Genomic DNA, 16,279 nt, shown 5'->3' on the forward strand with positions numbered 1-16,279 from the left:
GGAGAAGGAAATGGCAACCCACTTTAGTAATCTTGCCTGGGAAATCCCATGGACAGAGAAGCCTGACGGGCTACAGTCCATGGGGTCGCAAAAGAGTCAGACACAATTTAGTGATTAAACAATGACAACAATAACATTAAAGAAGTTAAAACCACTAGCCAATATATTAAGCATTATAAGATTCTCATTTAAGGAATAATTCCTGAAAGTCATGTGCATAATTGTGGACATTCTTTCAACTCCCCACTCTCTTTTCCAGTATCTGATACTAGAAAATACTAACAAATAAGGAATTCTTTTTCTTGAGTGAATAAATGTATTTCATGGGCAACTTTTTTCTTTTCAATAATGATTGTGACAACAAATGTTTATTAAGCATTTCGTGTCTTAACCTATATATCATACCAAGAACTAAAATAAATCTTCACAACTATTTCATAAGTTAAGTCTGATTAATAACTCTAGCAGGCATTAGGGTGAGAAAGCTGGGCAAGTTGCTTAATGTCTATATGCCTGGAGTTCATATAGTTTGTAAGTGTCAGAGCTATTGCTTAAGCCCAGGGAAACTGACCATAAAACCTGCCTTCTTAACTACTAAGCAATGTGCCTCCTCAAAATTTCAAACTATAAATACTTGTGTAGTTTGGCCTAACCCACTATATCCATAAGTACTGAGACTATAAACTTGATTACTATGCTGAAGCTGCTGTTTGTTCCCTTTTCCTTCATGAAAAATAGGCAAATATAAAATTAGAACAACCTCCTGTTCTATTTCTCAGTGAATGACTTTATTATCATCTCAGCCAATTTGAAATTCCCATTTCAAAAAAAATCTCCACCACCCACATTACCTTCATTGTTAATATTTATAACATGTGGCGAAAGGGTTTAGAACTCAACTTCATTGTTCCAACAAAAATTTAAAATCTTCCAAATTGGCTGAGGGGTCCGACTTCTAAAAGGTTTACTCCTCAAGTGTAGGCCTCTTGCCAACGCATCTGACAAAATGAGTATCAAAATTCGAAAGTTATCAGAGCATCTTTTGGCAGGTTAAAGAGAGTTCCAAGTGTCCCATGGACTGCTAGAACTGTATCTCCAAAAAATATAATTTCTTCACATTTGTATATAAGAATTTAACCAGATGTTCATTAGAAGGAAAAACAGCCAAGTTAACTAAGCAGGGACCTATTCATATTCTACTACGAAAACTACAAAACTACCAAGTCTAACATAATTCAAAGGAACTCAGTTTACTTTTCAAAATATTTAACAACAATTTCCCAACATTAGTATCTAACTTTCTGAAGATGGAGCCCCCCCACCCCAGACCTTATTTTTTGGTTAAAATGTTATGAAAAGCGTCCATTTTCCCAGTTCTTTCCGATGTTTCCATTTTTCTAAGATGCTTCATGACACTGGAAATACATCAATGTCAAAGGGGATTAATCATTGTCCAATCACCATATCACTGTTAGAGTAAGTAGCCTAATCAGTTAGTGGAATCCTTTTCTGATCTTATTTCTCCTAGAATCTCAAAGGAGAACATCAAAGAGGGTTCTGTTTCAGGCATAAAGATCCCCCCTTCATTTTCTCATTAATCTCTTGATGCCTAGATATCCAGGAAGCATGGACTTTCTCCTTCCCTCGAATTTTCCAAACCCACATATAAGAGAACTGAGCTGTTCATAACATACTGTCAGAAGGCCATTCCCTCTTACATTCTCTTGCTCCATATTTATTTATTTCCTCTTGTTTTCCCATTTCTTCATCTCATTATGTTTGTATATAGCCTCATATTTTCAATCAATGATCATATACTTCAGATACCTTCCATCTGTTTTTACTTTAGTCCTTTAGAACAGATAAAAAGATAAGATAAATATTTCCCAGAAATAATCCCAAAATATTAGTGTAAAAAATGTGATACTGAACATGTATTGAATTAGCACATTAGAGATTAAAATCTGTTCTCAGCTGGATTTTCAATCTTTGTGTCTTAAATATTTCCTATTTGTTAGACTGGGATGTTGTTAAAGCTGTCACTGATATCTAAAGAGAAAAAGCTTCATCTTCTACTCATTTAGAGGATTGAAAAGCTAGTCAAATCCTTTAGTTCAAGGGTCCTCAACCTCTAGGATCTAATGTTTGATGATCTGAGGTGGAACTGGTGTAATAATACAAAAAAAGTACACAATAAATGTAGTGCGTTGAATCATCTCAAAACCACAGTCCGTGGAAAAATTGTCTTCTGCAAAACAAGTCCCTGGTGCCAAAAAGGTTGGGGACTGCTACATTAACTCGCATAAATAAAGCATGAGTTTCTGTTGAGAAAAACATGATTAGATGGCTCAGTCAGTAAAGAATTCCCCTGCAATGCAGGAGATGTGGGTTCGATCCCTGGGTGGGGAAGATCTCCTGGAGAAGGAAATGGCTACCCACTCCAGTATTCCTGCCTGGAGAATCCCATGGACAGAGGAGTCTGGTGCACTACAGGCCATGGGGTCTCAAGAGTTGGGCATGAGTTAGTGACTAAACAACCCCCAACAACAACTGGACCCCATTTAATCAATTTGTCAGTCTCTGTGTAGGCTCAATGTTTCCACTTTAGCAACATTGATTCAGGGTTAAGTTAGAATATCTCAGTCCTCCCCACTAAAAAATAATAAAGAATCTAAGCAGTATGACTTATCCCTTTAGTTCAATTGAGCAAACATTTTTAAAGTATAAAGACATAAGGACTTACATCACTAGTTAAATAATGAAGTATTGCCTCAAGTTCCAGAGGCACCAGTAGCTGCGCTAGTAAGAGAGATGGCAGCTTGACTTAGATCCCCAGGCCTTCCCCTTTGGGTCCATGGTCACCTTCACAACCATCATGGTAACAGCAGTGCTTTTTTAGAGACTCCGGTGAAGGCCAGGCTGCCGCTCTTTATGTCAGGAGGGAAAAGAAACATTATCTCAGAGCAGAGATGCCATCAGAGTGAAAATTTAAAATACAGCCAGTTTTGGTCACAGAAACCAGTCCTTTTGGTCACCTGGTGGCTCGATGGGGCTGGAACACTCAAGGCAGTTCACTCTCCAAGCTGACAGTTGATGTTGGTTCTTGGCCACAAGCTTAACTAAGAATGCTGAACAAAACGCTCGGGTGCAGACTCACGTGACTTGGGCCACCTGTCAGCATGGCAGGTGGGTCTCTAAAGGAGGTAATCTCAGAGCTAATGTGGTAAGAAAGAAGCAAGGACATAGAGAGAGAGAATGACAGGGCATCACTCCTGACATACCTCGTTGATTAAAGCAGTCATAGGCTCAGCCCAAGTTCAAGGGGATGGAGAAATAGGCACCCTTTCTGAATTTGTGGCCATCTTCCCTGTGTATAATCTCTGCCTTTTGATTTCAAGAAAGGGGGAAGCAGCCAACTGAGAACTGGGGTGGGACCAGGATGGTGGTGGGACAAGGGACTCCATCAGATACATCCTAGCTGTGGTTGCTCCCCAGGTTTCCTTTACAAGTCTAAAATTCCATTCCGTTTGAACCACTGCACTTCTCATATCTTCTCCATTTCTTTACATTACACTGCGGAGAAGGCAATGGCACCCCACTCCAGTAGTCTTGCCTGGAGAATCCCATTGACGGAGGAGCCTGGTAGGCTGGAGTCCATGGGGTTGCGAAGAGTCAGACACGACTGAGCAACTTCACTTTCACTTTCCATTTTCATGCATTGGAGAAGGAAATGGCAACCCACTCCAGTGTTCTTGCCTCGAGAATCCCAGGGACGGGGGAGCCTGGTGGGCTGCCGTCTATCGGATCGCACCAAGTCGGACACGACTGAAGCGACTTAGCAGCAGCAGCAGCAGCAACTGAAGGGGAAACACCTTTGTCTGACCAGTAAACCACAAATCTCTTTTATCTGTTTTACTTTGCACTTGATGTTTTATACTCCCTAGAAGCAGGGTTAGAGGCACCAGGGTGTGTACAGCCCTCTAAGGCATCATGTATTTCACATCATATTCACCGTGGAAAGGGGTATTAAAATCTCAGGCTGTACTCCAGATCCAGTGTATCAGTCTCTGAGAACACACTCACACATACACATACACACACAGGAAATCCCTCCAAGTGACTCAGATATGCACCCTTTTGTTGAGTGCTTTAAAATTTTTTAACTTTAAATTCTTTGGGGGAATGTCTTCAGTAGAAAACTAACACATACGTAATTTTCCTTATATCAGATTGAGTCACACAATTGCTTTGGTCCTGCCTATGCCCTTGTGAATAAAATTAAGCATAACTCATTCTAAAGGCTTTATCTTTGCCTCAATCTCCTTTAGGTACCATTGGACTCATTGTGATGGAAAACCAAGGGACAGAAGAAGGTGGTGGTGTGCAGCTGAGATGGAGCTGCTGACTCCAGTGTGCAGTAGACTCGATGCTTTGCAGAGTCCCAGGCTGTTCAGAATATTGTTCTGAACAATTGTTGTTTGTTCAGCCACCAAGTCGTGTCTGATTCTCTGCAACCCCATGGACTGCAGCACACCAGGCTTCCCTGTTCCTCACTATCTCCCTGAGTTTGTTTAAACTCATATCCATGGAGTCAGTGATACTATCCAACCATGTCATCCTCTGTTGTCCCCTTCTCCTCTTGCCTTCAATCTTTCCTAGCATCAGGGTCTTTTCCAATGAGTCACCTCTTCAGATCAGGTGGCCCAAGTATTGGAGTTTCAGCACCAGTCCTTCCAGTGAATATTCAGGGTTGATTTCCTTTAGGATTAACTGCTTTGATCTCCTTGATGTCCAAGGGACTCTCAAGAGTCTTCTCCAGCACCACAATTTGAAAGAATCAATTCTTCAGTGCTCAGCCTTCTTAATGATCCAGTTCTCACATCCATACATGACTACTGGAAAAACCATAGCTTTGTCTAGACGGACCTTTAGAGCCATTACCCAGGACACAATCACCATGCAATGGGGTCTCTGTGTTCAAGCATGAAGAGTCTAGTAACAGCATCCCAGTGTGTAACTATGGAATCAACACTCTCATGGCTGCCAAACCCAGGCACAGTGCCTTTGGAGTGGAGAAGTAGCCTGGATGTGGGCACCCGGCCAACACTGTGCACGCCATCAGGAGGAGGCAGAGGCCCAGGAGACAAAAACAAATCCTCCTTCCCTTAAAGTACGTCTTGCATGCCTGATCGAACAGTGACTCTCTGGAGTAAAGAAGGTTGTGTTGTCCCCAGAACCATGCCTCCTAAGGGTTAATGTGGTCAATAAGCTTTCTGAGCCTCAATTTGCTCTGGAGCAAATGAGTCCTTGATTCTTCCTGGAGATGCTGTAAGGGTTGGTAAGACAATCACTATAAGATGCTGTGAAGTGAGTTGCTCAGAGAGCCAGATGAATACAAGGTATATTGCTAAGATCCACACAGAGTAGTTTAGCTGATGAATTGGAAAGCCTTACTCCCACTCATTTCTGAAGGGACACACCCAAGACAGCCTCTAACTCTTCGTGTCCCAATCTCAATAGCAGGCTCACTCTAGATGCTGGCAAATTGGTTAGGAAAAAAAAAAAGTCATTTCTGATCATCAGAACTGCATTTACTGTTCAGCCTCTGGTTTTTTTTTTTTTTCTTTGATAGAAAGGCGGTCGCCAGCCAGGTTTCTTCCCCCGGCTGACAGCCGTTTCCATAAAGCCATGTGTTTTTTTAGAGCAGCCTACGGTGACATAGCAGCCCAGACATATGGTGTCATTATTCAGCCGACACAAATTTGACACTTAAGTGAATTTATTATATTTTGCTTTGCTCCTGGTGCCTGAAAGGCTTTGCCACTGTCTCTTCATAGAGCTTGTCACAGATGTTGATGTATTTTCCTCCTCCATGGCCAGGTTTTACTGTGGAAACTGATACAACTTCACGATAGAATTTCTAGATGAATTATTCACGCATTGCATGCTTTCTGCACACAGGGGCTTGGAAGAAATCCATACTATTCAATAAATAGTCTTTCTAATCCTCTGTAACAGAGCATTCTCTTCTGGTTTAAACTTTGTCTCTTATCATCTTTGTAATCATACTGTTTTGGATAAAGTATTTCATAGTTGATAGCTTAGTTAAAATATTCACAATAGTTCACATTAATGTGCAACAAAATCATCCAGGCCCTGAAATAGATCCATTGCAGCAACAATAAGGCATACAGGCCAAATTCTCATCAGTTCAAAATTTTATTCACTCAGAACAAAACACACACACACACACACACACCTGAACCCTTTAGTCAATTCTACTTCAATGATTTATAGAGCAATTCCTGAAATATCTCAATATTTGTTATTATAGACAGAATAGGCCTCTCTTGATGCTAATACCATCTGTAGAGATGAGTTTTTAATTGAAAAGAATTTTCAACTTGATGGAAAAGAGTCAGATGAACTCATCACTGGCCTCTGAGAAAAGATTAATGAAACAAAAACATATCAAGCTTCTTTAATACCTGGAGAAGCCATAAGGATACCTCAAGTGACATTATGGGCTATGGTAACGGGAGTGAATACCCTTAACATGACACAGTAAGCCCGTGGAAGAATAAAGAGCTATAATTACAGTTTTTGAAGGATACTGACCTACTGACCTGTAAGATTTAAGACTTTGCCTCAGGGCCATTTCTTAACGTAGTTTTTGTTTTATTGTGGTTCATTGTTTGTGGGGGTTTTTTCCATCCCCAGCTGAAATAAGTTTTCAACTGTATTCAGTAAAATTCTAAGGGATTAAAAAGGCTTTTCCTTCTCTTATTTTTAATTGAATTAAATGCTCAAAGCACATGTTTTTAAATCAGAAATCTCTTCTTTTAGAATTTGCTTCCCATTCAAAGAGCACTGACATTTACAATTGTTCTCAGAACAGATGGCCAAAGAATTGCACAAAAGCACAAAGGAAGATGAAATTCTAGCTAATGATTATTACTATTTGAACACATTCAGGCAAAGTGCTGTAGATTTCATGGCTGAAGCTTTGAGGTCCATCCATGCATAACTTCCCTCATTTGTTGTCCATGGCACCACTCTCTTCCCAGCCTCTCACACCACTGACACCAGTCCTCCCTGGCTACAACGTCTCACAACCTCATACCACTCCCCACCAAGTACTAACAATTCTTTCTTTCTTTGAAATATGAATTCTACTTCAGTAGTACCCAAACTTTGTGGCACCAGCGACTGCATGTCTTCATAATTTTTCCACAGACCATGGTGGGGTGGTTTCAGGATAATTCAAGCATTTACTGTGCAATTTATTTTTATTACTATTAATTATATCAGCTCCACCTCAGATCATCAGGCATTAGATCCCAGAGGTTGGGGACTCCTGTTTTATTCAAATCTCTTTGTTTCCTCCAGCCTACTCCAAGCCCCCACTGTCTTCATCCAGACATCCATGTTATCTGTCTTGTCTTGTCTTCCCATTTCTCCAGAATGCCCCTCACTCCAGTCTGCCCTGTCTATCATCACCAGGATAAATGTCCTCATGCACTATTTTATCACCTCCCTCTTAAGAACCCATAATATGTGTCTATTATCTAGTGTCTATCATTTTATTGATGTATATAAATGTGCTGGGCTTGTTCTAAGTCCTTAAAAATATCAACTCATTTAATCCTCACAACAATCCTGCGAGGTAAGAACTGTGACTTTCCCCTTCTTATAGGTATGGATGCTAAGGCACAGAGATGATGAATAACTTGCCCAAGATCACACAGTCATCAAGTGATGGAGCCATGATTCAAATTCAGTTTGTGTTTAACCAATATACTGTGTTGTCTCCTCTTGGAACCACTTGCACCTACATCATGTTTTATATTTTGTTTGGTTATTTGGCTACACCAGGTCTTAGTTGTGACATGCAGGATCTTAGTTGCAACATGTCAACTCTTAGTTGCAGCATGTGAGATCTAGTTCCCTGACCAGGGATCAAACCCAGGGCCCCTGCATTAGGAGCACAGAGTCTCAGCCACTGGACCACTAGGGAAGTCCCCCACGTTTTGTATTTTGTAAACACCTCTCATTTCTCATTTGAGCCAAGCCTTTAGCCTATTCACCCATAAATCCATCTTGTTTGAGTACTTTTTAGTAAAAGGTCCTCTATTTCAATGAACCACCCTCCCTATGTACCAATTTCTACCTCCTGCACCTTTGCCTGTGGGGATGTTCTTGCCTGGCCTCTCTTTCCATTCATCTCTCTTTGTCATACATAGATCATACAAATTATGAATATTTGTCATTATAATATATGAACTTCTTGCAAGATGTAACTCAGTTCTCAAAGGAGGCCTCTGAGCTCAATGGAAGCCTCTTTTCTTCTTTGCCCTCTCTCAGTGTGTGCACACAAAGCCCATTACGGTTACACTTTCTTCCAAGAATATCCTCACACTCACCTTCTTCTCTGACACCTCCTTCATAGGCAGAACTTAGAGCTATGACAACCACTTTCTCACAACAAGAAGGGAGTTGGCTCAACCCTTGATGATCACCCCACCCACCAGATTATGAGCTCCTCAAAGGCAGGTACTTCAAAATCTCATAGCACTGTAGGGAGTCAGTGTGAATTTGTGATACATTAGTATGCAGTTCCACTTTGCTTTCTACTTGTTTTATATATATATATATACAGACACACACGGATGCATACACAGATGCATACACACATTTACACATATGTTCGGGCTTCCTTGATGGTTCACTGGTAAAGAATCTACCTGCCAATGCAGGAGACACAGGTTTAATACCTGGGTCAGGAAGGTTCCCTGAAAAAGGAAACAGCAACCCACTCCAGTATTCTTGCCTAGGAAATCCCATGGACAGAGGAGCCTGGCGGGCTATAGTCCATGGGGTTGCAAAGAGTCGGACATAACTTAGCCACTATACAACAACACATATATACACATCTACATACAGGCTTCCAAGTTGGTGCTAGTGGCAAAGAACTCTCCTGCCAATGCAGGAGACATAAGAGACACGAGTTTGATCCCCAGGTCAGGAAGATTCCCTGAGGAGGGAATGGCAACCCACTCCAGTATTCTTCCCTGGAGAATCCCATAGACTGGCGAGCTATGGTCCATAGGGTCACAAAGAGCTGGACACAACCGAAGTAACTCAGCACACATGTAGCGCACACATATATACACACCTACACACATATGCACAACTATGCATGTACATACACACATATGCTTGTATCAGCTGTAATTTCTAACAACACTGTGAATCCAATGAAGACAGATCCGGCCTCCACTTTCCTTGCATTTCTCATCAAATCAAGTACACAGCTACCCCATCAATCCTCACTAAATACTTGCCATATGAATGGGTGAGTTATTAAAATTACCCCAGGAAATGAAGATCTTTGACTTGCCTTGCCAAGTGTTAAAAATGGCACCACTCAAAAATATATAGTCAACCACACATTAAAAAGTACTAAGAATAACTCAATATTTCTTGTATGGAACAGTTGCATTTTCTTCTGAGAATCCATATGTTAAAGTCTCCCTCTGTATTTCCCACAAGAGCACTTAAATCCAGAACTCACAGTGTATCTGGCTTCAAACCAAGTACATTAGTTATTTTGGAATTGCAGAATTAATAGTCATTCTCCCACTTGCAGATCTACCTCAAATAAAATTGTATTTCATTTGGATTAAGAGTTGTAACTCATAAATTCAGCTACAGCAAGCTGCACCAACACAACTCTTAAGCACTTACCACATGGCCCAACTTCAGAAAAATACTACCAATTATTAGTTATTATAAATGGAAAAAAAAAACCTCTTGCCTCAATGCATAGAATATGGATATAGATATCTACATTTTACTTATACCAAGAGCCAGAATAGAATAGCAATATTGTGATTTATAGGCCAAATTCACAAACAAATTCAGGAAACCATTTTGGGAATTCAAAGTAGCATCCACATGCTTGAGACTAAAGCCATGATAATGTAATTTTATCAAATGTCTCATAACTGTTCAAAACAGAACCAGACAATGGACCCAGCTGAAATTACTTTTAAAAATAAGAAAATGACCATATAGAAAATATTATCTATCTTAATATTTGTTATTAATAAATACATTTCTATTATTACAAAAATGAAAAAGGAGAAGAGAAAAATGCACATTTCAAAGACTCAGGGAGGCTTAGCCTTAAGCACTGTTTCATCACAACCAATGGAAAACCGCTGACACCGACAGCCCAGCCCGCTGAACACAAGGGAGGAGGAGAGGAATTGCACTGTGCAAGTCATCTTATCACTCAGGTTAGGTTAAAAAGAAAAGCCAAACAGCCACAGTCCTTCTACATGGCAGCTGTAGATGAGAATCAAGCAAGTAATGTCATACTTACACACCATGGAGAGAACTGTTGATTTCTCAGTTGTTGTTGTTGTTGTTGTTGTTGTTTTTGGTCATTCCATACACACAGAACGTGAGGTCTCCCATCACCTCCCAGAATGGAATAAGCCTGCAGGGATGAGACCGTGCAATATTTCAGTAACATGGATATACTGCAAACATGGATTTAATTTCTGTGGTTCCCACTATAAGAGTTGTCTCACATTTTATTTAAATCAAAACTAATGACTTTTACCTACTCCAGTATTCCTGCCTAGAGAATCCCATGGACAGATGAGCCTAAGCCATTCCAAATTCGGACAGAACTAGTTTGGCCATTTCAAAAGAAATATTGCCCTATGCAAATGAGCATATCTTCACATACAAAGGAATCATCATTTTACAAAGCACTGTGAGGACAAGTTATTCACATGCATGTGTACTGAGCACCTATTACACGGTGGTAGGACTTGTGAGTGAAGAAGTAAATGTGACCCTTGCCCTGGAGGAGCTCTCAGGCCCCTGGGGAAGATAAAAAATAAAAATCAAATCAATTTTTAAAAGATGAGATTAATACCTCAAATTTGGTATGTACAGAACACAAAGGGAAGGCATTCAACCCAAACAAAGGAGCCTGGCAAGGCTTCCTGGAAGGCTGACAATTGGTCCATGCCTGGCAGGTTGAGAGAATAGCTTGGTTTCCTACACATGGTCACTTTGAAGGTCAAATGAAATTCATGCAGAGGAGGTGGTTTTAGAACTTACGCCTTAGCGGGAATTAAGATCCAAGTTAGTTGTAAGTTTGCATTTCAATACAAAAGCAATTTTATGTACTGAGTTAGGGCTCTTGCCTGGAGAATCCCAGGGATGGGGGAGCCTGGTGGGCTGCCGTCTATGGGGTTGCACAGAGTCGGACACGACTGAAGTGACTTAGCAGCAGCAGCAGGGTACTGTATATGTGTTAGTTGCTTAGTCATGTCCGAATGCAACCCCATGAACTGTAACCCACCAAGGTCCTCTGTTCATGGGAGTCTCCAGGCAAGAATACTGGAGTGGGTTGCCATTTCCTTCCCCAAGGGTACTATAGTATACTGTAGAGTGTACAAACAAACAATAAGAGACGGCATTTATCATCAGGAGTCTATAATTTAATTAGATAGTAAATATCATGTGCATGAGAGCTAAATAACCAGATAGAGCAGTATTTGGTTCTGTGCTAGACCTCAAGGTTTGCCAAGCCAACTCTGAATCACTTTCTATTCTTACCCAATCTTCTTTCCCACAACTTCTGTTAATGACGTGTTTGCACAATAGACAATACTCATGTATAATTCTTATAAAGTTTTTCCATTTGTTTGTATATAGATAAATACAACAACATCAAGAACAAAGCAATTACCCTAATAGACATACCAAAAAACCAAACTTGGGTTCATATTTCTCCATATTTGTGGTAAATCCCATGTAGACTCGCTTCATAAACAGACCTCAATTAGAGGCCATGTTCTTTCACAAGATCAAAAAGTCATCATTACAGTTTTTATGCAAAGTTAGATATAGAGTGAATCAGGAGAATCAATGACGCAACTTGAAGAAATGCCAAACTGGAGAATTTGATTTATAATTTAGTTATGCGGTTGTTCCTCCATTGAATCATGTTTGCTACATCTGAGAAAACACCATTGGTATGTTCTAACATTTCATGAGGCAATCGCACTAAAAGTAAATCTCTAATGCCTACGGTCCTTAACCCCTATTCACAATGGGATCCAGCACTTTGCTTTAGAGAACACCTTACAGATCATTGGTTGTAGGAAGACATAGATCTGGGCTTGAATTAAGACTTTACCTCTACTGGCTGCCCTCTTTAGCAATTTGTTCGACTTTTGTGAGCCTCAGTTTGGCCGTCTATCAGACGGGTATAATGATAGTTCTTGAATTGTTTTGGAGGGTTACAGATTAGAGGGAAGGAATGACATACCCATTCACTCTGAGAGTGAGTTCAGTCTCTGATTTGAAAAGCCATTAAGTAGAAATGAGGTGGCCACATAGAGCAGACATGTATGCATGGAATGGACACGGCTGCCTGAAATACTGTCCATACAAAGGACAGCCTCCCTGACTGCCTTGAGAATCTCAGGCTGTTCTACCACCTTTACGGACTTGGGCTCACAGCAGCCTTCGTGAAGAAACTACACAGTAGTCAATGCATTACCGTTTAAGTGAATATTGATATTCTCTAACACTTAATGGCCATTCAATAGTGACATAAATATTCTTTATTACCGAATGATGAGGTTTTGGCTTGTACTTTCAGCAATATAAAATGAATATAAAAGATACAGAACATCCACTTTCCCAGGGCTCCATGAACTTGGAGGGGCACATGCTAGAGTACAAGTCACAGAATCTGCTGTTGCTCCTTTGGTTTTGCTCTCTCCCCCAGTTTGATCTCCCTTCTTCCCATCTGGGAGCCCCTGCTGGATACCTGCAGTGGGTTTATAACACAGACACCACCCTCCCAGCTCCCATAGGCTACCTTTCCTCCATCCTATCCTACTTCTCCTGCTATTGGGAGAAGTGACACCTCCTACTGGGCTTGAGGCTGTTAACTCTCCAAAGCCAGCCAATCTCCCAAGCCAGCCATGTCCCAAGGCATGGACCACGTCAAAGCCACCACTTGCCAAAGTCAGAGCAGGCTCAAGTGGCCATGACCACTCAAGTCTCTCTACTAAAGAGAACACCTCTCCCCAGGCCCTTGCCTGTGATTCTGCAGGTGATTAACCCATGTCCCCCTGAGTCGTGCTCTGCACAAAACCCACTCAGTTCCATACAAGGGCCCCACTTCCTCCATACTCTGCAACCTGGTCACAAGAGTGTCACTACCTTATGTTCACTAATAGCTTAAACATTTTCATCAGTTCAGTTGAGTCACGTGTGACTTTTTGCCACCCTGTGGACTGCAGCACGACATTTTCATAGAAAAGTGAAAACGCTCTTTTACTGGTTTCACCGTGACTCTTTCCACTGGGATCTGGCATACTCCCCAAGAAGAACAAGGGCACGTGAAAGACAAAGATGAGCCACATGCAGGCAGAACAGCCTCCCCCACACTATAGCTCATAGACTTTGTTTCCCAACCTTGTCTTTGCCTTAATGATTCACTCATTCTCAGGAGGCTTCTTGGACTTTTTACAAATTGTCCCCAGATAAGCACATGACAAGATGTTCAGATATGCTGGAATCACAGAGTGTGTGTAGCTTGGGTTCAAGCTGAAGGCCTTGCTGTAGTCATAAGCTAAAGATTTATAACTTACAGTTTCTTGATAAATTGCTTTAATATGAAACACAGTGTTTGGAAATGGAAGAGTATTTTCTTGAACTCTATTTGCTTCTCCTCCCCACATCTAGAAAGTATACACACACAATTTTATACACCTAAATTTAACCCTTTTTTATTCTCTTCACCGTCACCCGAGTTAAAATACATGACATTCATCTAAGTCTTTTGGGTCAGCAGTTCCATTATTCTATAAATGTGCTCAACTTAAATATTTCCAGCCAGCAAAATTTTTGCTTCCATTTCCCCATGAAAAAAAAAAAGCTTTCTGTTGATCAGTAGGCAAAACAAACTGGAGGCACTTATTTGTGTGCATAATGTAATCCATCAAGAAAAGTCACCAATACACAGCAGTTTAAATGATAAAATTAACCTCAAGAATAATTTTTGACAATACATTAAATGACTTTTTATATTACCATGGAGGTTTCATACTTCCAAAGGCCATTGGCAAGACTTAAGAAATTACATCAGAATCTTGCAATGGTGAAAAAGTATGTTCCATTTTTTTTCAGTCTAATAAAAAAAAACTTCATTTCTAAATTAGTAATTTAAAGCATAAGTAATGTTATAATGTATGTCCCTGATCACAAAGCAAAGAGAAAAGTACTCCTAAAGGTATTTAAGAGCACAATTTTAGCTGATTCTTAAGACTGGTTTCATTAATCATTACTTCACTCGGGTAATTTATTTTTCATGCTACTCCAGTAAATTCTCCAGTTGTCTTTAATCTTTCCCATCATCTTTGTCAATGGCTCCAACTAGTTTCTTTTTTATCTGTGAGGCTGTTTTGTTACTCCTCCTTTCAGACACACAGCAGCACACCAACTGAGTGATCTCAACAGCTGAGAGAGCTACCTGGCATGTGCGAGGTAAAAGTAGAAATAATTTTCCAAAACAATGGAGAAATTCCCTTTTGAGGAGCTGTAACATGCTTAAGTACTACACTTGGAGAAGATAAAAAAAAAAGTCTAGGTATATGGCTTGTGTATGAGAGAAAAATTCCAAATAAGTGACCACCTAGAGGCATAACACACATTGTTTGAGTTTTAACAATAGTTCCCAATGACTCACTCCCAGTGAGATTTGCCATGAATTTTAATGAATCTTTTCAACTCATATGCCACAATTTTTCTTTTCACACATAGCTAATAGCCCCTGAATAAGATAGTTAAATTTTTGACCTTAAGTCATTTTTTGAAGTAACTCTATCTTTCATGTTTATTAGAGTCCATTTGACTGTCAAAAGACATAATTTAAGTAAAAACCAATATCATGTGTAAATTTTAACTTTTTTTATAGATCAGTATATACTAAAGAAAAAATCAAAGATACTTTGGATATCACGTAACAAGATGCTTTATTGTGAGATAGTGATATTGAGAAATAATGAAAAATGATTCTCTGAGAGACAGAAAAGCTATAAAAACAGCCTTCATAGTTGCTAAACAGAAGTGTCAAAAGAAGCAAAAGTCTTCAGTTTACTACGGGCTTGTACAAGTGACCTAAAGTCAACAGCAAATCTTGGTTGAAACTCTAGGTGTTTCGGTTTCAGAAATGAAACAACACACCTTTCCTTAATATCTGGTCTCTGGAATATGGAAAATGCCAAGGTTCCTTGGTCCATGTTTCAGGCACCACTTTGCTTAATCCACAAGGAACTTTGCAAGTCTCACCAAGACTTGCAGTCCTCTAGACCTCTGTAAAGACCTCGTAGACAGGTATGAATGTTCTACAGTATTGTTTCAAATATCTAACTACAAAGAAGGACCTGTCCTATCTCCCAACATTTAACCCAGAACTGCACAAATTCAGGCACAGCTTCCAAAGCATGGGGGGTCTGGTGGTCCAATGGTTAAGAATCCGCCTACCAATGCAGGGGTCAAGGGTTCAATCCCTGGTCTGGGAAAATTCCACATGTCATGGGCCAACTAAGCCCAGGCACCACAACTACTGAAGCCTGGGCACCTAGAACCTGTGCTCTGCAACGAGAGAGGCCACTGCAATGCAAAGCCTGTGCACTGGAACACAGCTGCAACTAAAGAGAAAAGACCTCATGCAGCAACAAGACCCAGCACAGCCAAAAACAAATAAATAAATTAACAAAAAGAAAAGAAATCCTTTGTCTTGTTCTGTGCTATTTCCTCTGACCAGTGTCTGACCTGCCATTCAACTGCACCATGTCAGGGCACCTGGAGAAGCATGAATTTTCCATGAATGACCCACTTTGACTTTCTCCCCTGGTCCTGAGCACCATGCTCCATATCACTTAGCCATCAGATCTTAGGAGCACTAACACATGGAGCCTCAACTATGTGCTCTCTGCCCTAAGTGGCTGCTCTCAAGTAACTGGAAAAGTTGGGTAGGCAGAGACACTTTATCAAAGTCATTCCCTAGTGCGATAAATGCTTCCTTTGAGTGGTGCACTCTCTCAAGAAAGGAAAAGACACTTAATCAGCATAGTGATTGAGGAAGGAAGCAGTGGTCTGACCACTGGGGCCTTGTATGGAGTTTATCAGAAAACCCATTCATCATCTTCACGTCACAAATGACCTTGGATTTAGA

General features: G+C 40.5%; 1 long non-coding RNA gene across 2 annotated transcripts in view; it reads right to left on the bottom strand.

Moving 5' to 3' along the window:
• LOC123329477 overlaps nucleotides 1-16,279 on the bottom strand; it is a 99,569-nt gene that overhangs the window by 52,401 nt on the left and 30,889 nt on the right. For both annotated transcript variants that reach the window (XR_006544958.2, XR_006544959.2), the window contains exon 2: nucleotides 10,388-10,504. This is a non-coding gene — a long non-coding RNA (uncharacterized LOC123329477). The remainder of the gene's footprint in view (nucleotides 1-10,387; nucleotides 10,505-16,279) is intronic.

Source organism: Bubalus bubalis, chromosome 15 (assembly GCF_019923935.1).
Source record: "Bubalus bubalis isolate 160015118507 breed Murrah chromosome 15, NDDB_SH_1, whole genome shotgun sequence".
NCBI lineage: Eukaryota > Metazoa > Chordata > Mammalia > Artiodactyla > Bovidae > Bubalus > Bubalus bubalis.